A 12540-nucleotide genomic window follows, 5' to 3' on the forward strand; every position below is an offset into this window, starting at 1 on the left:
CTTTGGGGATTTTTATACTTTTAGCCTTTTTTTCATTATGGATTGGCTTTATGATTATCATCATCATTATTATCATTATAGTAATTATCGCCATAATTATCCTTAATATAGTCATTATAAGAGCTATTATCTTAATTATTAATCTCATTTTCCTCATTATAACTATTTCTATAGTGATAATAATCATGATAATTTTAGAAATAATAAAAACAGTAATAATTATGATATCAATAATAGCGATATTATGATTATTTCTACTATCATTATTATTTCTAATTATTGTCATTACCGTTAGTCTTATTATTATTATCATGAAAATCATTAGAGTATTGTTGATGATTGCTATTATTGCATTAATTACGCAAATTATCATTATAATTATTATTCTATTATAATTATCCTAATTAATGTCACTATTATCCCAATTAATATCATAATTATGTTAATAAATGTCATAATTATCCTAAGTAATATCATAATCATCCTAATTAATGTCATAATTATCATTATTATCGTCATTATTAATGGGATTATCATGAAAATCATCATTATTAGCCGAATTATTGCAGAAATCATCATAATCATCACGTAAACTCGAAAAGGGTTTTTTTTCGTCGAGATTCTCAAAAGTCCATGTATCGCTAGATTTTGCCGTTTTTTCGACTTTGGGGATTTTTATACTTTTAGCCTTTTTTTCATTATGGATTGGCTTTATGATTATCATCATCATTATTATCATTATAGTAATTATCGCCATAATTATCCTTAATATAGTCATTATAAGAGCTATTATCTTAATTATTAATCTCATTTTCCTCATTATAACTATTTCTATAGTGATAATAATCATGATAATTTTAGAAATAATAACAACAGTAATAATTATGATATCAATAATAGCGATATTATGATTATTTCTACTATCATTATTATTTCTAATTATTGTTATTACCGTTAGTCTTATTGTTATTATCATGAAAATCATTAGAGTATTGTTGATGATTGCTATTATTGCATTAATTACGCAAATTATCATTATAATTATCATTTTATTATAATTATCCTAATTAATGTCATAATTATCCTAAGTAATGCCAAAATTATCCTAATTAATGTCATAATTATCCTAATTAATGTCATAATTATCATAATTATCGTCATTAAAGCCGAATTATTGCAGAAATCATCATAATCATCCCATAAACTCGAAAAGGGGGGGTTTTCGACCATATTCTCAAAAGGCTAGATGTCGCCGTTTTTCGACTTTGGGGATTTTATACTTTTAGCCTTTTTTCATCATGGATGGGCTTTATGATTATTATCATCATTAATAGCATTAACATCATCATTATCATCATTAAAGTAATTATCGCCATTATTACCCTCAATATAATCATTATAGGAGCTATTATCTTAATCATCAATGTCATTTTTCTCATTATAACTATTTCTACAATGATAATAACAATAATGATAATTTTAGAAATAACAACAACAGTAATAATCATAATAACAATAATATCGATATTATTATTATTTCTACTATCATTATTTCTAATTATTATCATTATCGTTAGTCTTATTGTTATTATCATGCAAATAATCAGAGTATTGTTGATGATTGCTAATATTGCATTAATTACGCAAATTATCATTATAATTATAATTTTATTATAATTATCGTAATTAATGTCACAATTATCCTTATATAATGTCATAGTTATCATTATTATCGTCATTATTAATGGCTTTATCATTAAAATCATCTTAATTAGCCGAATTATTGCAGAAATCATCATAATCATCCCATAAAAGAAAAGGGGTGTTTTTCGACCAGATTATCAAAAGGCTATATATCGCTAGATTTCGCCGTTTTTTCGACTTTGGGGATTTATATACTTTTGGCCTTTTTTCATTATGGATGGGCTTTATTATTATTACCATCATTATTATTATCATTAATAGCATTAACATCATCATTATCATCATTGTAGTAATTATCGCCATAATTACCCTTAATATAATCCTTATAAGAGCTATTATCTTGATTATTAATGTCATTTTCCTCATTATAACTATTTCTATAATGATAATAACAATAATGCTAATTTTAGAAATAAATACAACAGCAATAATTATAATAACAATAATAGCGATATTATGATTATTTCTACTATCATTATTATTTCTAATTATTATCATTATCGTTAGTCTTATTGTTATTATCATGAAAATCATTAGAGTATTGTTGATGATTGCTATTATTGCATTAATTACGCAAATTATCATTATAATTATCATTTTATGATATTAATCCTAATCAATGTCATAATTATCATTATTATCGATGATAATAACAATGATAATGTCAATAATAATGATAAAATCATAATCATAATTATAATTATAATTTTGATAATTGCTGTAATAATAGCAATAATTAACTCTATTCCAATAATTTTCATACTAATAATGGCAATAGAAGTAATAATAACACCATTATCATTTTATTATCATTATTATTGTCAGTTTTATTTCTAAAACTATCATTATTGCTATTATCATTATATGAATAGTTATAATGATAAAAATAGCAATAATAATTAGCATAATTATTATAATATCTGCAATAATGATAATAATAATGATAATCATGATGATAATGACTATAATGATAATAATAATGAAAATAATGACAGTAATGATAATAATAATAGTAACTATTAGTCAGTCTATTTATAATGAAATAAAGGCCAGAAGTATTATAACCGCAAAAGTGGAAAAAGCGGCAAAATCTAGCGTATTACAAATTTTTGAGAAAAACGTCGAAAAAAACATTTCGCTTTTTAATGGGAATTATAATGATTTTAACATTAATTCAGGTAATTATGATGATTTCTATGATAATTCCCTGATTATTGACAATAATGATAATAATTATGATGATAATGACTATGGTAAATACAATAATAATGATTAAATCATAATTGTAATGATTATAGTAATTATCGCCATAATTACCCTTAATATAATCATTATAAGAGCTATTATCTTAATTGTTGATGTCATTTTCCTAATCATAACTCTTTCTATAATGATGATACCAATAAAGATAATTTTAGAAGTAATAACAACAACAGTAATAATTATAATAACAATTATTGTTGTTATTATGAAAATCAGTAGAGTATTGTTGATGATTGCTATTATTGCATTAATTACGCAAATTATCCTTATAATTATCCTAATTAATGTCATAAATATCCTAATTAATGTCATAATTATCCTAATTAATGTAATAATGATCCTAATCAATATCATAATTATCCTAAATAATGTCATAATTATCATTATGACAAAAGCATTAATTACGCAAATTATCATTATAATTATATCTTATTATAATTATCCTAATTAATGTCATCATTATCCCAATTAATGTAATAATTATCATAATTATCGTCATTATTAATGGGATTATCATGAAAATCATCATAATTAGCCGAATTATTGCAGAAATCATCATAATCATCCCATAAACTCAAAAAGTTTTTTTTTCGACCATATTCTCAAAAGGCTATATATCGCTAGATTTCGCCGTTTTTTCAACTTTGGGGATTTTTATACTTTTAGCCTTTTTTCATTATGGATGGGCTTTATGATTATCATTATCATTATTATCATTATAGTAATTATCGCCATAATTACCCTTAATATAATCATTATAAGAGCTATTATCTGAATTATTAATGTCATTTTCCTCATTATAACTATTTCTATAATGATAATAACAATAATGTTAATTTTAGAAATAATAACAACAACAGTAATAATTATAATAACAATAATAGCGATATTATGATTATTTCTACTATCATTTTTATTTCTAATTGTTATCATTATCGTTAGTCTTATTGTTATTATTATATAAATCATTAGAGTATAGTTGATGATTGCTATTATATCATTAATTTCGCAAATTACCGTTATAATTATGATTTTATTATAATTATCCTAATCAATGTCATAATTATCCTAATTTGTGTCATAATTATCCTAATTAATGTCATAACTATCCTAATTAATGTCATAATTATCCTAATTAATGTCATAATTATCCCAATTACTGTCATAATTATCCTAATTAATGTCATAATTATCATTATTATCGTCATTATTAATGTGATTACCATGAAAATCATCATAATTAGCCGAATTATTGCAGAAATCATCATAATCATCCCCTTAACTCGAAAGTGTTTTTTTTTTTTTTCGACCATATTCCCAGAAGGCTATATATCGCTAGATTTCCCCTTTTTTTCGACTTTGAGGATTTTTATACTTTTAGCCTTTTTTCATTATGGATGGGCTTTATGATTATTATCATTATTATTATCATTAATAGCATTAACATCATCATTATCATTATTATATTAATTATCGCCATAATTCCCCTTAATATAATCATTATAAGACCTATTATCTTAATTAATTTCATTTTCCTCATTATACCTATTTCTATAATGATAATAACAATAATGATAGTTTTAGAAATAATAACAACAGTAATAATTATAATAACAATAATAGCGATATTATGATTATTTCTACTATTATTATTAATTTTAATTATAATCATTTTCGTTAGTATTATTGTTATTATCATGAAAATCATTAGAGTATTGTTGATGATTGCTATTATTGCATTAATTACGCAAATCATTATAATTATCATTTTATTATAATTATCCTAATTAATGTTATAATTATCCTAATTAATGTCATAATTATCCTAATTAATGTCATAATTATCATTATTATTGTCATTATTAATGGGATTATCATGAAATTCATCATAATTAGCCGAATTGTTCCAGAAATCATCATAATCATCCCTTAAACTCGAAAAGGGGGGTTTTCGACAATATTCTCAAATGGCTATATATCGCTAGATTTCGCCGTTTTTTTTCGACTTTGGGGATTTTTATACTTTTAGCCTTTTTTCATTATGGATGGGCTTTATGATTATCATCATCATTATCATCATTAATTCCATTAACATCATCCTTATCATCATTATTGTAATTATCGCCATAATTACCTTTAATATAATCACTATAAGAGATATTATCTTAATTATTAATGTCATTTTCCTCATTATAACTATTTCTATAATGATAATAAAAATAATGATAATTTTAGAAATAATAACAACAGTAATAATTATAATAACAATAATATCGATATTATGATTATTTCTACTATCATTATTATTTTCAATTATTATTATTATCGTTAGTATTATTGTTATTATCATGAAAATCATTGGAGTATTGTTGATGATTGTTATTATTGCATTAATTACGCAAATTATCATAATAATTATCATTTTATTATAATTATCCTAATCAATGTCATAATTATCCTAATCAATGTCATAATTATCATTATTATCGTCATTATCAATAGGATTATCATGAAAATCATCATAATTAGCCGAATTATTGCAGAAATCATCATAATCATCCTATAAACTCTAAAAGGTGGGTTTTTCCATCATATTCTCAAAAGGCTATATATCGCCAGATTTCGCCGTTTTTTCGACTTTGGGGATTTTTATACATTCAGCCTTTTTTCAGTAAGAATGGACTTTATGATTATTATCATCATTATTATCATTACTAGCACTAACATCATCATTATCATCATTATAGCAATTATCGCCATAATTACCTTTAATATAATCATTATAAGAGCAATTATCTTAATCATTAATGTCAATTTCCTCATTATAACTATTTCTATAATGATAATAACAATAATGATAATTTTAGAAATAATAACAACAGCAGTAATAATTATAAAAAGAATAATAGCGACATAATGATTATTTCTTATATTATTATTATTTTTAAATATTAGCATTATCGTTAGTATTATTGTTATTATCATGAAAATAATTCGAGTATTGTTGATGATTGTTATTATCGTATTAATTACCCTAATTATCATTATAATTATCATTGTATTATAATTATCCTAATTAATGACATAATTATCCTAATCAATGTCATAGTTATCCTAACTAATATCATAATTATCCTAATTAATGTCATAATTATCATTATTACCGTCATTTTTAATGGGATTATTATGAAATTCATCATAATTAGCCGAACTACTGCAGAAATCATCATAATCATCCAATAAGTCGAAAAGGTTTTTTTTTCGAACATATTCTCAAAAGGCTATATATCTCTAAATTACGCTGTTTTTTCGACTTTTTTTTATTCTTTATTTTTTTTTTTTTATACTTTTAGCCTTTTTTCATTATGGATGGGCTTTATGATTATTATCATCATCATTAATAGCATTAACATCATCATTATCTTCATTATAGTAATTATCGCCATATTTACCCTTAATAGAATCATTATAAGAGCTATTATCTTCATTATTAATGTCATTTTCCTCATTATAACTATATATAGAATAATAATAACAAAAATGATAATTTTAGAAATAACAACAGTAATAATTATAATAACAATAAAAGCGATATTATGATTATTTATATTATTATTATTTTTTAGTTATTATCAATATCGTTAGTATTATTTTTATTATCATGAAAATCATTAGAGTATTGTTGATGATTGCTATTATTGCATTAATTACACAAATTATCATTATAATTATAATTTTCTTTTAATTATCCTAATTAATGTCATAATTATCCTAATTAATGTCATAATTATCCTAATTAATGTCATAATTATCATTATTATCGTCATTATTAATGGGATTATCATGAAAATCATCAAAATTAGCCGAATTATTGCAGAAATCATCATAATCATCCCATAAACTCGAAAAGGGTTTTTTTTTTTCCGACCATATTCTCAAAAGGCTATATATATATCGCTAGATTTCGCCGTTTTTTCGACTTTGGGGATTTTTATACTTATAGCCTTTTATTCATTATGGATGGGCTTTATGGTTATTATCATCGTCATCATTATCATTAATAGCATTAACATCATCATTATCATCATTTTAGTAATTATCGCTATAATTACCCTTAATAAAATCATTGTAAGAGCTATTATCTTCATTATTAATGTCATTTTCCTCATTATAACTATTTATAGAATGATGATAACAATAATGATAATTTTAGAAATAACAACAGTAATAATTATAATAACAATAAAAGCGATATTATGATTATTTCTACTACAATTATCATTTTTTTTAGTTATTATCATTATAATTATTATTATTATTATTATCATGAAAATCATGAGTATTGTTGATGATTGCTATTATTGCATTAATTACGCAAATTATCATCATATTTATCATTTTATTATAATTATCCTAATTAATGTCATAATTATCCTAATTAATGTCATAATTATCATTATTATCGTCATTATTAATGGGATTATCAAGAAAATCATCATAATTAGCCAAATTATGGTAGAAATCATCATAATCATCCCATAAACTCGAAAAGGGGGGGTTTTCGACCATATTCTCAGAAGTCTATATATCGCTAGGTTTCGCCGTTTTTTCGACGGGATTTTTATACTTTTAGTCTTTTTCATTATGGATGGGCTTCATGATTATTTTCATCTTAATTATCATTAATAGTATTAACATCATCATTATCATCATTATAGTGCTTATCGCCATAATTGCCCTTAATATAATCATTATAAGAGCTATTATCTTAATTATTAATGTCATTTTCCTCATTATAAACATTTCTATAGTAATAATATCAATAATGATAATTTTAGAACTAATAACAACAACAGTAATAATTATAATAACAATAAAACCGATATTATGATTATTTCTACTATCGTCATTATTTTTAATTATTATCATTACCGTTAGTATTATATTTATTATCATGAAAATCATTAGAGTATCCTTGATATGATTGCTATTATTGCATTAATTCCGCAAATTATTATTATAATTATCATTTTATTATAATTATCCTAATTAATGTCATAATTATCCTAATTATTGTAATAATTATCCTAATTAATGTAATAATTATCCTAATTAATGTCATGATTATCCTAATTAAGGTAATAATTATCCTAATTAAGGTCATAATTATCCTAATTAATGTCATAATTATCCTAATTAATGTTATAATTATCCTAAATAATGTCATAATTATCCTAATTAATGTCATAATTATCCTAATTGTCATAATTACCCTAATTAATGTCATAATTATCATTAATATCGTCATTATTAATGGGATTATCATGAAAATCATCATAATTAGCCGCATAATCATGCCATAAACTCGATTTTTTTTTTTCGACAATATTCTATAAAAGCTATATATCGTTAGATTTCGCCGTTTTTTCTACATTGTTTTTTTTATATATACTTTTAGCCTTTTTTCATTATGGATGGGCTTTATGATTATTATCATCATCAATATCATTAACATCATAATTATCATCATTATAGTAATTATCTCAATAATTACCCTTAGTATAATCATAATAATATCTATTATCTTAATTATTTATGTAATTTTCCTCAGTATAACTATTTTTGTAGTGATAATAATGATAATTTTAGAAATAATAACAACAGTAGTAATTATAATAACAATAATAGCTATATTATTATTATTTCTACTACTATTATTATTATTTTTAATTGCTATCATTATAGTTAGTATTATTATTATTATCATGAAAAAATAGGGTATTGTTGATGATTGCTATTATTGCATTAATTACGAAAATTCTCACTATAATTATCATTTTATTATAATTACCCTAATTGTTGTCATAATTATCCTAATTAATGTCATAATTATCCTAATTAATGTCATAATTTTTCTAATTAATGTTATAATTTTCCTAATTAATGTCATGATTATCCTAGATAATGTTATAATTATCATTGTCATTGTCATTATTAATGGGATTTTCATGAAAATCATCATAATTAGCCGAATTATTGCAGAAATCATCATAATCATCCAAAAAACTCGAAAAGGGTTTTTTTTTCGACAATATTCTCACGAGGCTATATGTCGCTAGATTTCGCCGTTTTCTTCCGACTTTGGGGATTTATATACTTCTAGCCTTTTTTTCATTATCGATTGTCTTTTTGATTAATATCATCATTATTATCATTAATAGCATTAACATCATCATTATCATCATTATAGTAATTATCGCCATAATAAACCTTTATATAATCATTTTAAGTACTATTAACTTAATTATTAATATCATTTTCCTCATTATAACTATTTCTATAATAATAACTAATGATAACTGTAAAAATAATAACAACAACAGTAATAATTATAATAACAATAATAGCGATATTATGATTATTTCTACTATCATTATGATTCCTAATCATTATCATTATCGTTAGTCTTATTGTTATTATCATGGAAATCCTTAGAGTATTGTTGATGATTGCTATTATTGCATTAATTATGCAAATTATCATTATACTTATCATTTTATTATAATTATCCGAATTAATGTCATAATTATCCAAATTAATGTCATAATTATCATTATTATCGTCATTATTAATGGGATTATCATGAAAATCATCATAATTAGCCGAATTATTGCAGAAATCATCGCTAGATTTCGCCGTTTTTTCGACTTTGGGGATTCTTTATACTTTTAGCCTTTTTTCATTATGGATGGGCTTTATGATTATTATCACCATCATTATTATCATTAATAGCATTAACATCATCATTTTCATCATTATAGTAATTATCGCCATGATTACCCTTAATATAATCATTATAAGAGCTATTATCTTAATTATTAATGTCATTTTCCTCATTATAACTATTTCTATAATGATAATAACAATAAGGATAATTTTAGAAATAAGAACAACAACAGAAATAATTATAATAACAATAATAGCGATATTACGATTATTTCTACTATCATTATTATTTCTAATTATTGTCATTATTGTTGGTCTTATTGTTATTATCATGAAAATCATTAGAGTATTGTTGATGATTGCTATTGTTGCATTAATTACGCAAATTATCATTATAATTATGATTTTATTATAATTGTGAAGAAATTTAATTTGCTTCGCTCGCTTAATACGTGGCGAGCGAAATGCTTCATCCGAATCATGAAGTCGAATCAAGGTTCGCTCGGGAGCCTTGGTTTCGGGTTGTGGGTACGGGGGTCCTCACTCGACCCGACCATTGCCTTGAGGCGAGGTGTTCTCCCCGTGCTATTTTTGAATTTTATTTGTTTATTATTTTTTGTGAAATTGTATAAACTGTATACATAAACAAAGGTGTATTTTTTAACACAGGCAACAGAACCTACTCGTGTCAAGGGCCAGGCACGGAGGCTTCTTTTTCAATATTTATTTACTCTTATTATACTGGAAGTATTGGAAGAATTCGTCCACGTGGCCACCTTCAACATGGCCAAGATTTCGGAAGCACGTGAGACTGAACATTGTGGACTGGTGTGAATATGGTGGACTTGGAACTGAATAGAATGTGTATTTGTGTGTGTGTTTATAAATGAATATGAACAGTTAGACAGTGTGAAATATATATTTATTTTTGAATAAATGTTTGTTAATGGTTCGAATTGTTTATTTGTTTCCTCAAAACTAGTAAACCTATATGAAACTAAAAACTTGGCATTTATATGTGGCGACTTTGCCAGGATTCATGCTTTTCTCGTTTTGAGGATCAAATTCACGAGTAGAACAATTTTACATTTTATTTGTTAACAACTGTAATACTTTTAGTGCTGTACGGCAGTACGTGGAAGTTGTTTGTTTGTGGAAGTTGCAGGAAGGTTTCCCCTCCAGAAACAACAGCCGATTACCAGTTATTAAAGAAAGCTCTCTTAAGGGGTTATAGTAAAACTCCCGCAAGTTACAGGAATGATTTTAGGACTGCTAAAATAAAAAGTGGTGAAACATATGAACACTACAGGAGATGAATGGGGAGATGATGATAGATGTATAGGAAAGGGATAAACCTTAGACTTTATACGCTCTGTGGTGTTAACTTCAATATCATGTTCAAGGGTGTTTGTGCAACCTGGAGTTAATGAAAATACATCTACAAACTCTGCAATTACTGAATCAATATCAGATTTCTGTTCTGCTGAAAGGTCAGAACAAATCTCAGGTTGATCACTCTCAGGCTCCAAGATGGGCTCTTCTCCATCAGAAGTTAGAGGAAAATTGCTATGGCTCAATTCAGTATCTTTAAGAATACAATTCTGGACTATTTGTGGGTTCATTTCAGCATCTATCTTACTTTCCTCGTCCATAACATTAGGTTGGGAACTTGTTGCTCTCCTACGATACTTTTTGAGAAAGTTAGCATGAAGCAACTTCTGTTTTCCACCTTCGTCGATAAGATAATTCACCTTATTTCGACATTCCAGAACAGTATAAGGGCCACTGTGAGGATGGTGACTGTTACAATTGAGGGTTTGCCGGCACAGTTAAGACACTGTTTTTTTTTTGAATGAGAGGAATTTGTAATTAATGGGTTGTACAGAAAGACTTCATATTATTTAGTATTTATTATACTAGAACATATATAATTTAAATAAACACGAAGCTAAAAAAAAAGACACGCAAGGAAATTAATTGTTCACAGGGCTATAATGTTCATTTTCATTGTTCACTACTTCACTGATAACTGTTAGTTCACCGATTTATATATATATTTCATATCGTACATATATTCTGGATCAGCATCTTCAATCTTCATGCTTGATCATGCAATGTCAGTAGTAGAGCTTGAAATAGCAGCCCACAGTTCTAAAAATAAAATAAAACAACTACAATATTTGAACATTGTTTCATACCACAAGGTAGAAATCAAACTAAATTATTTGTCAACTAATGTGAACATATATACCATTAACTTAATCTATCCTATATATATATATACAAAATAATCACAAATAACTTTACATATCTATAAGACATACCTTATAGTTTAAATTATAAAATGTCAGTAGCCGACGTGATATTAGTGTGGCCCACAGCTCGGGACTACCACACCACACCGTCCAATTACCGTGACGGCCTCTGCTAAAAAGAGCGTTCACCTTGCTTGGGCCTACCAAGACAACTACCCAACCTTGCCCCAGGCAACGGTGACGTCACGCCCGCAAACTGTCGTTACACTAATTACCGATTTCCAGATTAGCACATGAGATGGCATGACAATTACCTCCCCACAAAAATAAGAAATTGCAATTTCTTAAAAATCCATCTCAGTGTCCTAATCTGCTCAGACAATCGGCACCAACATTGTCAACGCCTTTTATGTTTCTCACGCTAAATCTAAACTGCTGCAAATATATCGCCCATCGCATCAACCTTGCATTCAATTGACAGGATGTTTGCAAATATTTAAGAGGCTGATGATCTGTTTCAATTACAAAATGTCTGCCGTAAAGATACTGATAGAATTTCTTTAAAGACCAAATGATTGCAAGACATTCCTTC

At 25.3% G+C, this 12540-nt stretch overlaps 1 long non-coding RNA gene across 1 annotated transcript; it reads right to left on the reverse strand.

The window, feature by feature from the left end:
* Window positions 1–11588: 11588 nt before the first annotated feature.
* On the reverse strand, window positions 11589–12122 carry LOC138860179 (uncharacterized). Its single transcript, XR_011398275.1, has 2 exons — window positions 12018–12122; window positions 11589–11844 (listed from the first exon to the last, which is right to left on the reverse strand). It is a non-coding gene; the product is annotated as an uncharacterized lncRNA (long non-coding RNA).
* Window positions 12123–12540: the final 418 nt, after the last annotated feature.

This window comes from Penaeus vannamei, chromosome 40 (genome assembly GCF_042767895.1).
Source record: "Penaeus vannamei isolate JL-2024 chromosome 40, ASM4276789v1, whole genome shotgun sequence".
Taxonomy (NCBI): Eukaryota; Metazoa; Arthropoda; class Malacostraca; order Decapoda; family Penaeidae; genus Penaeus; species Penaeus vannamei.